An 11892-nucleotide genomic window follows, 5' to 3' on the forward strand; every position below is an offset into this window, starting at 1 on the left:
ACAAGTTTTTTTGTCTGTAAAATGGAACGAACAATTCCCTACCAAATCACCAGGCTTTCTGAGACTGAGTACCCTTCCTCTTAATCTTATTGTACTGCATTTTAATTTTACTATCTCAAACAAGATTTTGGATATTACTAATTTTCTCGGTCGTGTCAATGAACTATGTAAACCCTAAATATCATGAATGGAGTAAGATATACCAGATTTATTGTATCCTAAATAATTTGTCTTACTGAAGAACTTTTAAATTTATTACTAAGGAGAGTTTGATTGTTCACGTTTCTTATTTTTTTTTTAAATTGCATTAGACTGCTGTTCAATCTCATTAGATGCCATAAAAAAAGGCCACGAGCTTTTATCTTCCAGGCAATTTTATTAAGGATTTATAAAATTAAATTGTGATATATTAAAGGGATATAAACATACAAACGTAAAAATCTTATGCAGTGTTAAGCATGTGATTATTAAGAAACAAAAAACATTTCTGTAGCTTAAAATAGTAGAAATGAAGTGGAACTAAATACGTATTTCATTACAAGCATAGATGTTCTTTGGATCATTTTAAAATGGAAATGTTATGCATATGAATAATATATATTAATTAGAGCCTGTTGCTCACATTACCCTTTGGTAATTCTTTTGTTTTTGAGAGTTCTTTATGTTTTCTGAACACAAAACCTTTCTTGATTATCTTTGTGACAAATATCTTCTGATTTATGTAGTTTGCTTTAGGTGAGCAGAAGTTCTTAATTTTAACATAGATTGAGCTTAGCAATTTTTTGCTTTTGGTGAATGCTTCTATTTGTTGTTTAAGGAATTCTTCCCTATCATAAAGATACTGGGTTTCACCTCTTCCTAAAAGTTTTAAGGTTTGATTTTCTCACTTATGTGCTCAATTATCTAGAATTGATATTTGTGCACAATGTGAGGTATGGATAAGTTTTGTGCATATTTTCATGTACATAACCATTTGTCCCAGTAGCATTTTTGGAGTGGTCTAGCTTCCCCCACTGACACCTGTCTTGGGTATTAAGTTTCCATGAGTGCATGATCTATCTGGGTGCTCCTTATTCTGTTTGTTCCTGTGTGAATGCCATACTGACTCAGTTATTATAGTTTCAAGTTAAGGCTTGATATTTCATAAAGCAAATCTTCTTCCGAACTCTTCTCATTAAGAAGTATCTTTGGTTGTTCTTGTTTTATTTTAAGGTTGTTGAGGTTTTGATTCCAATTGCTTTGAAAAAAAAAAAGCATCAATTTCAGAAGAGTTGACATTACAATAAGGAAACTTCCTCTCCATCATGTCTTCATTTATAAAAAACCTCTTTGATGTCTTTTGCTAAAGTTTATAGATTTTTCTTCCTAAAATTGTTATAGAAGTTCTTTCATTATCATTCCAAGGTAACCTTTTATTTTTTTCTATGATAAATGGCAATTCTTTAAAAAAAAAAAATCTTTTTCTTCAGCGGTGCCTATGGCTCAAAGGAGTAGGGTGCCGGCCTCATATGCCAGAGGTGGTGGGTTCAAACTCAGCCCCAGCCAAAAACCGCAAAAGAAAAAAAATTTTCTTAAATCCTTGCTGGTATGTAGAAATGTAGTTGAATTTATATCAGTAACCTAAAAAAGTCTGATTATTAATGTTGTTAATTTGAATTCTTTTTGAATATTCTATTTGTGAATAGTGACAATTTTGCTCCCCCTCTTCCTCCTCTTTGTTCCTTTTCTTTTATTTTTGGTCCTATTCTGGCTACCACTTCCACTAAAATGGAGATAGAAAAATATCCTTATCACTACTGAGTAGAAAGGAGATAGCAAAGTATCTTTATCACTGTTCCACATGAGATTTGCCCTTAGATCTGACCTTTAAGGAAGTTCCCATCTACTTGTTTACTAAGAGTGTTTTGTTTTCTTTCCTTTTTTTGGTCTTGAGTGGATGTTAAATTTTGTTGTATGATAAAATTACACTTACTCATATGTATTTTGAATTTTTGCATCTTTGTTCATGAGTGAAATTGCCAGTAATTCTCCTTTTTCATACAGTTTGGTTTTGAGAATCCAGTTTGGGAATATTGTCAGTTTGGGAATATTGTCTCCTTTTTCATACAATTTGGTTTTGAGAATCCAGTTTGGGAATATTGTCAGCTTCAGAAAAATATTTAGGCATATTGCCTGTTTTTATGTTCTCTGGTAGAATTTGTGTAATATTAGAGTTATCTACTTATTGCCTACTTGAAAGAATTCACCAGTAAAGCCAGTAGCCTAGTGTTTTCTCTGTGGCAATGTTTAAAATGTAAGTGATTTAATAAGATTGACTTAGCCTTTTTTTTGAGACAGAGTCTCATTATATCGCCCTTGGTAGAGTGCTGTGGTGTCGCAGCTCACAGCAACCTCAAACTCTTCGGCTTAAGCAATTTTCTTGCCTCAGTTTCACAAGTAGCTGGGACTACAATGCCCAGATACTTTTTTTTTTTTTTTGTAGTTGTCATTATTGTTTAGCAGGCCCTGGGCCGGGTTCGAGTTTGCAGCCCTGGTGTTTGTAGCCAGCACCCAAACCACTGAGATATGGGGCACTGAGCCAGGATTGACTTATTCTTAAATGAGTCTTGGTACTTTGTATTTTGCAGGAATTTTGTTCATTTTCAAAATGTTCAAAATCATGACTATGATTTTGTTTATGATACATCATGACTATGATTTAATTGTTTATGATATTCTTTTGTCTTTTTAATTTCTGATGTATTCTATTTTTCATTCCTAACATGTTTTGTTACTATTTTGCTTTTACCTTGATCGGGCTTTCAGAATTTTGCCAATGTTAGTAGGTTTTTTTTTAAAGAAGTAACTTTTGTTTTTGCTGGTATTTTTCACTGTGTCTTTGTTTTCCATTTCATTCCTTTTTCTCTCTTCTTTATTTCCTATTTTCTTCGGGTGCATCTCTGATAGCATTTTTTTTTTCTAGGTTCTTGAAATGAATACATACCTCATAAATTTTTGGCCATCTTTCTTTGTGAATGAAGTCATTAAAGGCTATACATTTTCTTATACATTTACTGATCTCCATTTTTAATAACAAAAGAGCAGGTGAAAAACTCTGTGTTTTTGCTGGGCACTTGTATTCCGTCAGAATTTAGTGAGTCTTTTAGAGTTACTCTCTATTTGTAGCGTGTGGTACCGGGTTTTCAGTTATGACCGGAATGGAACCTTGCCTCTCATAATGCATTTGCTTAAGTACAGAGTCATTTTAAGGAAAAATATTAAGCAAATAATTGAGCATGTGATACTAAAGAGGCCAAAGATCCTCAAAGCTCAAATATGAAAAAAATTATAAGGGTGACTCATCAGAGACTACGATATAGGAAACTCTCATGTTTCAGGTAACACGTTACCCAGTGTCATTTGTATGTATTATCTAATAGCATATATAATTACTCAATCGTGGTGGGTAATTTCTGACAATTGTGGAGAATAGGCAGGTTGTAGGGAGAGGAACATGTACAAATGTTCTAATATCCAAAAAAAGGAATTATAGTTTTTTGAATTCTAAACTATGGGTTAGAATGTTAATGGCAGAAGTGGTACTAAAATTGAAGGTTAAATTATTTGAGAGAGATTGTATTCAGGAGGTATTGGACAGAGACACAGCCATCCCTAGGACCTAGCACAGTTTCATAAAGAACAATCATGTCCTGTTAACCCAACTGCTCCTTATTCGTAAGGAAGGGGATTAGATAGGCCAAGCAGTGCAAATCGGGAGAAAGACTCTCTCTTGATGTTAGCAATACATTGGGCAAAGTCATCCTTTCCTGGTAGAAATAATAGGAATAAATGTGACTGATGATAATATATTTATAACAAGTCAGGATTATTGAAGAAACACTTTTCAAAGCTTGTTTTTTGTAATGAATGTATCATTACCTCTGGGTAATAAAGTTTAACAATTTGCCACGGGGCTCTGTGTTGTTTAGCAATTTTATCAAACATGCCTGGTAATGCAAAGCTAATTACTATTCCAGATTACAGAATATGTATTTTTAAAGGTATTGACAAAGTCAATTGCAGATTCATTGAGGTTGACAAACATGAGGGTGCAGTGCTCCACGGAGACCAATACTGTTCCAGTTCCCTCTGATGTCCCCACAGAGACAGAGCATTATGAGTGGACATGAGGTGTGGGTGGAGGCAGAGCCCTGAGAGTCTAGCTTCAAGTATCATTAATTCCAGATTTCCCTAGGACTCTCCTATTCTATAATATAATAAATTCATGTTTTATGGCTATATACAAAATAAAGTTTTAATTAATACAACTTTTTGTATTTAAAAGACATATTTGGATTAATTCCTATTCTCAGAATCATTGATGAATTTAAAAATATATATACTTGTCTAGAATTGTAGATGTGATAGTAACTTAGAATACTTATTCCAGTGTGTTACAGCTCTTTTAGAATTTGTCTAGCAGGTTTTCCAGTCTCTACCGGAAAACCCAAAAAAAAAAAAAAAAAGAATACTTATTCCATTCTCTTTGTTTTGCGGATCAAAAAATTGATCCTAATCCTCCATATTATCTGTGACCTCTCTTAATCTAAACATTTCAAGTCAAAGAGTCAAATTTTAAGCGTCTGTTATCATACAAAACCTTTCTATTCTCTTCTTAATATAATTCCTTAATTTAATTTTAATTCTTAAATTCTAAATTTAAATCCAGAATTTCTTTAATTCTTGACACATGGTAATCAAAATTTCTTGATATGCCACTTCATACAAAAGAATAATATAATTTTGGATTGGCTTGTTTTAATCAATTTCACTCATGTTATCTATATTAATATTTTTAATTTTAGCAAGTTTCTGGGGAAGTGTTTTCAGAGAAGAGTTTACAGTGAGTTTTGAGTTCTTTTCCTGGGCTTTCATGAATATCCACAATTCTACAATGAAATCAGTATAGCTTAGATTATTATTCTTACCTTCTTTTTTTACATTAAAAAATTGGTGAATAGCAATACAGTAAGATGTCAGTAGCTGGTTTTCCAGTTTCAAATCCATCCCTTCCTAGTTGGATAAGTTCAAAGTTATTGGCCTTCCTGTGTTAAATATCTTTAACATGTTAGCATTTCTACCTCTCTTATTCTGTTTCAAATGACTGTTTATGACAGTACCTTGAAAATTATGAAGTATTTTAGAAGGGCAGAAAAACGCAGTCTCATGTTACCTTTCATTTACCATCATTTAAAATGTTTGTCCTTTTTCCCCCCTTCTATTGTTAGACTGTTGTAGGCGCTGATGGTTATGAAGACTATTATGGATAAAATAAAGCCTTTTTGTTAGCACATTTAATCTTTTTTTTCTAAGTTAGGTATTTCCCTTTCCAGCATGACTTACTATGTGTGTAAAGTTGTCTTTAAAATGGGCACATAGTGTGTGCAAGGAAGCACGTATTTCTACTTGGAAAAAGCCAGGGAAATAGACAATAAGTTGCTAGGTAGATGTGCTTTTTTATTTCTGGAGACTGACACGTATAGCTGCATGTGTACATTTGTTAGTTGAGTATCTTGTGAGGTGAGAGCTATATGCCATGTTCTTTGGCAGAGTTGTCATGCACTCAGATATAATTAGAAAGTCACTGGATCTGAGACTGATGGCTGTCTTCCATGAGGAATTACATTTTCATTGCATTTACTTCTTCTAGTCCTTTTCCTCACCTCTTTCTTTACCTTGCCTGACTTTTCTTCCAGGATCACAGAAGTGAGGCTCTTAAGATGCCTGTATCACCAGAGGAAGAACAAAGGCCCTCCCCAGCAAGTATTCTACAGCTGCTAAGATGAGAATGAGAAGAACAGCTACAATATCTTCCCCCAGCGCCTTCAAAAAGAAATACAGAAGAGTCTCAGATGAAAATAAATTAGTTTTGCTTTGAGAAGAGCCCTAAATCCTTAGTTCATCCATACTGTTTTACCGTAAGAATATCTGTGGGTTGCTGGATCAGAGGGCAACTGTTATCAGACTGAAGAATCCTGCTTTAAGGAACACAAATGCAAACCCCAATAATGTTTTCTGACATTAGATGATGAAAGAACCCTGAAGGGAAAATAACGCTTTTCATTGACTAGGAAGAGCTGAACTTGGAATGCGCTTTTAAAGGAAACACAAACAAAAGACACAGAAGAGAGAAAAATACATGGTTTTCACAGACAAATATTACAGAAGTGATAATGGAGCCCAAGGAGAATAGGTAAATGAGTTAACTTATTTTTTCTGAAACAGAGTCTCACTTTGTCACCCTTGGTACAGTGCCTTGGCATCATAGTTCACAGCAACCTCAGATGGCTCACTAGAAAATACAGAGAATGATCAAATGTTCCAATTATTGAATAAAAGTCAAAGCCATAAAATAGTCTCTATACTCTTGGGCTCAAGTGATCCTCTTGCCTCAGCTTCCCTAGTAGCTGGGACTACGGGCATGTACCACCACACCTGGCTAGTTATTTTCTATTTTTGGTAGAGATGGGGGTCTCCCTCTTGCTCAGGCTTGTCTCAAACTCTTGAGCTTAAGCCATCCACCTGCCTTGGCCTCTCAGAGTGCTGGGGTTACAGGTGTGAGTCCTTCGGATGGAGGGGTGCCCGATGAGTTAACATTTTAAATGACAATGATTTGCATTGAGATTATAAAGCTTGTTGGATTTTCCCAAGTGAAACCTAGGTAGGCAGAACCAAATGAAAACTCTCTAGAGGTAAAAGAGAACCAGCTATCAGTACTTCAGTTTTAAATAAAATTGTATATGTAACTTTGTGAGGTAAGAGTTGAAAATAATTTCTTCACCTCTGCCCAGAGAGTTTTGTATTTTTTGTTTTCTGGTGTGGCTATTATAATGGAGAGATGACTATGTATCCTGTTTGCTCCTCTGTAAAATGTATATATGCATGCCTCTCACTGGCCTGATGATTATCAGAATATATAAAGTAAGCAACTGTGAAGTACTTGAAATTATATCAAATTATCTGAGAGAGGAAGAGGAGAGAAAGAGAGAACGTTCAACTTTTTCCATACAGACTATGACAATAAAAGAAAATGCTTACTCCTTTTCTCAAATTTAGTTGCTATTTTATAAAAATGTATGCTTATTTTACAAGATTATTTATGCAAAATAATATTTATATATACTTACAATATATTCTTTAAATTTCTATGTGCTTTTCTTTTTTTCTTAAGCTTCCAACAAAATATTCTTTCATTAGTTTTAACTACTGTGTTCAAATAGTACATTCAGTGATCAAAATTTTAGTGCCAGAGAGACCAGGGAAGGTTTTAGGTCTTGTAACCTAATGTTATCAACAAATAAAAAGACTTAAAATTTGGTTTTCTGAACCGGAAACTTGAAAAAAAAAAAAGCCCAGCACTATTGTTTTACCTTTTGAAAAGTTTTACTCATTGAAGGAACTAAGGGTTCCTTTTTCAGTAGAACTTGACTTCTAGCATATCAGGATTCCTTTTGTGTCTGATTAGTATTCACATGTGTGAATGTACACGAGTGTAGAGACTATTTTATGGCTTTGACTTTTATTCAATAATTGGAACATTTGATTATTCTCTGTATTTTCTAGTGAGTCATCTGAGATCAAGTTTCTTGCTATTATTAATTCTAAATTATTTAAATATGAGATACTTGTCTATGAGCATACATGTTATCTTGCAGTATTTCTGTAGATTTAAAAAAAAAGCTTCTAAAGTGCTTCCATTTTAATATCCCACCCAAAGTTTTGGAAGTAGATTATTTTTTCAAATTAAAGGTAAATTCATTTTCATTTAACTTGCCAGTTGATTTTTTTGTTTTCAGTAATCTCATTCCTACATTTGTTTTAATGAGCAGTGATTATATAGAGCCACTGATGCTGACATGAACTATAAATTTTCAACAATCAAGATTGATTTGAGGCATCTAACAGACATTGAAAAGCCAACAGGTTATGTTGTCTTTCCCATCACTATATGATAAATTCTATTTATTGCCAGAAAAAAAATATGAATTAACTTTGAGTGTATTTTTGCAGGTATTTAAATTGTATAGGCTTTGAGTACTTTAGAATTTCCAATTTTCCTAAAACAGGAAATTAGAGTAGATGTGTTGTATGCCTGGTCTCCCTGTTCCTGGGACAAGATAATTTTTAAAGTTAAAAAGGATCCAGTTTGGGTTTCTTGAGCTCTGGGATATTAGTACCCAGGTCCACAGTTGTGTGTGTGTGTGGAGGCTCACTCAGAGCCACAGTGTTAACACATAGGACCTTCCTAGGTACTCACTTGATGTTAATATTTTGGGAATAGAAATTAAATTATCTTTCTAATAAGACATACAAAATGTTGTATACAATGAAAGAAAAGCAGATGTATTATTGAATATATTATCTGAAATGTTAAGCTAAAAGTTGTAGCTCAAAGAATCTCATTGGTTAAAGGCAACTTTGGGATTGTTCCCTCTCCAAGGCCTTGAGGAAGATGTTGGCACATCAGAATGTGTCTGAGCATTCTGCATTCCAGGAGTGGACCACATTTGGGGAAATTGTCTCAAAGATTCCAAGGAACCCACTCTAGTTATAGTCTGCTTAGGAGGATGGCCTATTTGGATTGATTTACCCTGGTGGAAATATCTATAAGAGCCTCTCTTGTACATGGGTTTTATTTGACAGATGAGAAACTGAGGTCATATGACTTAAGTTTTTTAAAGAAAAAATTATTTCTGACATATGTTAAAATGTAAAGAACACTTCATTTATAATAGTCTTGACGAGAGAGGGATAGGGCTCAACTATAAACACAGCAAAGATAGCTGTGAGTCACAGCCAGAAAGCAAAGTGAGGGGTCAGTAGAAGGAAAAACCACTAAGAAGAGGCATCAAAGGTAGGGGCTTCTTTCTGAGCTGACTTGACAGGATGATCAGATATCAAGGTGAGGGATGACAAATTTGATCAAATACAGAGGGTGATTGGATACCAAGAGCCAGGGGATTTTTGCTAAACTGACTTAGCAGGGTACTTGCATCAATTGGGCTAGGTAGGTCAGAGGCAAGGCACAAGGACAAGCCCTAGACAAAAAGAGGGACTCTCTAAAGTTTGGTTGAAGAGAAAGTCGTTTTTTAGTCTTTCCTCTTGTTCAAGGAAAAAAGAGAATTTCTTCTCCTCCAAATATTGTAAGTCTATTTCTTATTTGGTTGTCTTTTGTTCGTTAAGAATCATCCAAGCCATCTGTTGAGACCTGATAGTAGACAGCATTTGCTGGATGGTTTAGGAAGTCAGATCTTCGAAGAAAATAACAAAGAAAAACAAAGATTAATGGGTGGATCAGAGTATAAACCCAGTTTCTGAGACTTGAGGGCAGCTTAGCAGGAAGATTAGCAGATGTTAAACTTGAAGCATTTTTAGATGGTGGAATGAGGGTAGCAGTGTCCATCTAACAAATTTCTGGGTCTTCAGTTTGAATGTCTTTGGTGATGGCATAAATATCAGTGGTTATTTCCCAGGAGGGATGAGGTCTTGCTCCGTTGCCCGTGCCAGAGTGCAGTGGCATGATCATAGTTCAGTGTAATCTCAAACTTCTAGGTTCAAGTGATCTTCCTACATCAGCCTCCTGAGGCTGGAACTACAAGTGTATGTTGCCACCTCAGCCTAATTTTTTTTTTTTTTTTTTTTAAGAGATGAGGTTTCACTATGTTGCCCAGGCTAGTCTTGAACTCCTAGGCTCAAGTGATCCTCTTGCCCCAGCCTTCCAAAGTATGGGATTACAGATCTGAGCCTGGCTTATAAAATGTCTTGTCTTGTTAGATGTCACCTGATTATTTACATAAATGCAACAAGAATAATAATTGATGACATAGGGCTTTTAAAGTATGCTTTTCTGGAACTTTCCATAGGACATTTTGGATTAGATTTTTAGAAGCCTCTAAAGGTTAAGAAACCATGGCAAGAACGTGCTCTCAGACTTCAGCTTTAAGATCTATTTCTATGGCAAACAATATTATAAAATGGTACCTAGAATTATGTCTAAAAGCATTGCACCAGGACATGTCATGGACATGTGGATATGGAACAATCCAATGAAGATGGACAAACTTTCTAGGAACTTCATATAATTTCCAAAATATTTATATCAATAATAATTATCCATTTTACCATAATCCAGTGAAGGCTAGTTATCTTTTCTTGTTTGACAATGCTTTTCATTCAATTCAACATATCAAATAAATCCAATTAATTTTTTAACATTACTCTTTTCACAAGGTGAGAGAACAAATCCTTTGAGATTTTCCGGAACCAGGCCAAATCAAAAGAGGAGCTTACACCTATAATCCTAGCACTCTGGGAGGTCAAGGCAGGTGGATTGCTTGAGCTGACAAGTTTGAGACCACTCTGAGCAAAAGCAGACCCTGTCTTTACTAAAAATAGAAAAACTAAGGCAAGGGGCTCTCTTGAGCCCAAGACTTGGAGGTTGCTGTGTGCTATGATGCCATGGCACTACCCAGGGCAACAGCTTGAGATTCTGTCTCAAAAAAAAAAAAATAAATAGAGGGGCTCTCTAAAGTTTGGTTAGAGAGCGGGGGAGAAAGTGAGCAGAGTTAGTTACCTAGCGTTGGAGCATACAGTCATTGAGGGCTTGAGATGGGGGGTTCTGTCTACTGAGAAGCTCCTGTATTCTTAACTAATGGTACCTTGTGAGCAGAGATGCTGAGGGCTCTGACCTGGCCCTGTTCCTTACAGACAGAGGAGCCTGGGACTCTAGCTCAGCATCTGTTTGCCTGGGAAGCTGGCCCAGCTTTTAGAATATACTCCATGCCTTAAGAATCAAACTTTGTCTTTACCGGGAGAACTGGCTCAGAGGTAGTTATTACTTTTGGTTAAAATTCTCTAAACAAGTTTCTGTTCTTTAAATCATTCATTGAAACTAACAGGCGTGTGCAGTTATTATGTGCCAGGGACTTGGGTATGTATCAAGGAATGGAACTGATATAGAGACTTACTTTTTTGAATTTTATATTCTACACAGGGGAAGACAGAAAACAATAAATCCAATAAGTAATTAAATTATATGGTATATTATATCACGGAATGGAAGGAAGGGTAGACAAGGGAAAGGAGGTGGGAGCCTGATGAAGTCATGTGGGAATATAATGTTCAGAGGGACACCATGGAGGAGGTGAAATCTGAGCAAACAATTAAAGGAAGTAATTGGTCATAAGCTATTTAGGGGAAGAATGTCCCAGACAGGAGAACATGAGCAAAGTCCCTAGGTGGGAGCTGCCTGGCACAATCCAAGAACATGGAAGGGGCCAGCCTGGCTGGAGTGAAGTGAGTGAGGGCAGGGAAGCTGTAGATGTTGAAGAGACAGGGATACCAGATCCCAAGGAAGGAAATGGGGGCCATTGCAGGGTTTTAAGGAGTGACAAGATCTGACTTAGGTTTTCAAAGTATCCCTCTAGCTGCCCTGTAGAAAGGCAAAGGTGGAAGTGGGGAGGGAAATCCACTACAGGTTGTTGTCGCAATCCAGGTGAGAGATGATGGCAGCTCTCACCAGGATGGCAAAGAATTGGAGGTACTTACCTGATAGCTCAGTGATGGCTTATGTGCTAGACTTTCTGATGAGGATGTGAGCATTTCCTTACTATCTAGCAGTAGTGGAATGTTGACTAAATATTTCAGAGAATATTTGCAACCTGATTATTATAGATGGTGTATTGTTTTTCCAAGAATAGTTAATTCCCTGATTATCCTATGCTAGCTGGATGTCCAACAATTCAATTCTCCTCTGACACTAACAACTCAGGGTTGGCACAGACTCCCACAAGACTTCCCCCACATTAGGTACCAGCCACAAATGGGGTCTCCAGGCTACCTCCACTTCTACCC

The 11892-nt window shown here is 35.8% G+C and overlaps 1 non-coding gene across 1 annotated transcript; it reads left to right on the forward strand.

Annotated features, from left to right (window-relative positions):
* The first annotated feature begins 4428 nt into the window (after positions 1 to 4428).
* Positions 4429 to 4490, forward strand: LOC111727455. Its single transcript, XR_002775015.1, has one exon. It is a non-coding gene; the product is annotated as a U7 small nuclear RNA (small nuclear RNA).
* The last annotated feature ends 7402 nt before the right edge of the window (positions 4491 to 11892 follow it).

This window comes from Otolemur garnettii, unplaced genomic scaffold (assembly GCF_000181295.1).
Source record: "Otolemur garnettii isolate 467f Iridium unplaced genomic scaffold, OtoGar3 scaffold00106, whole genome shotgun sequence".
Lineage (NCBI taxonomy): Eukaryota > Metazoa > Chordata > Mammalia > Primates > Galagidae > Otolemur > Otolemur garnettii.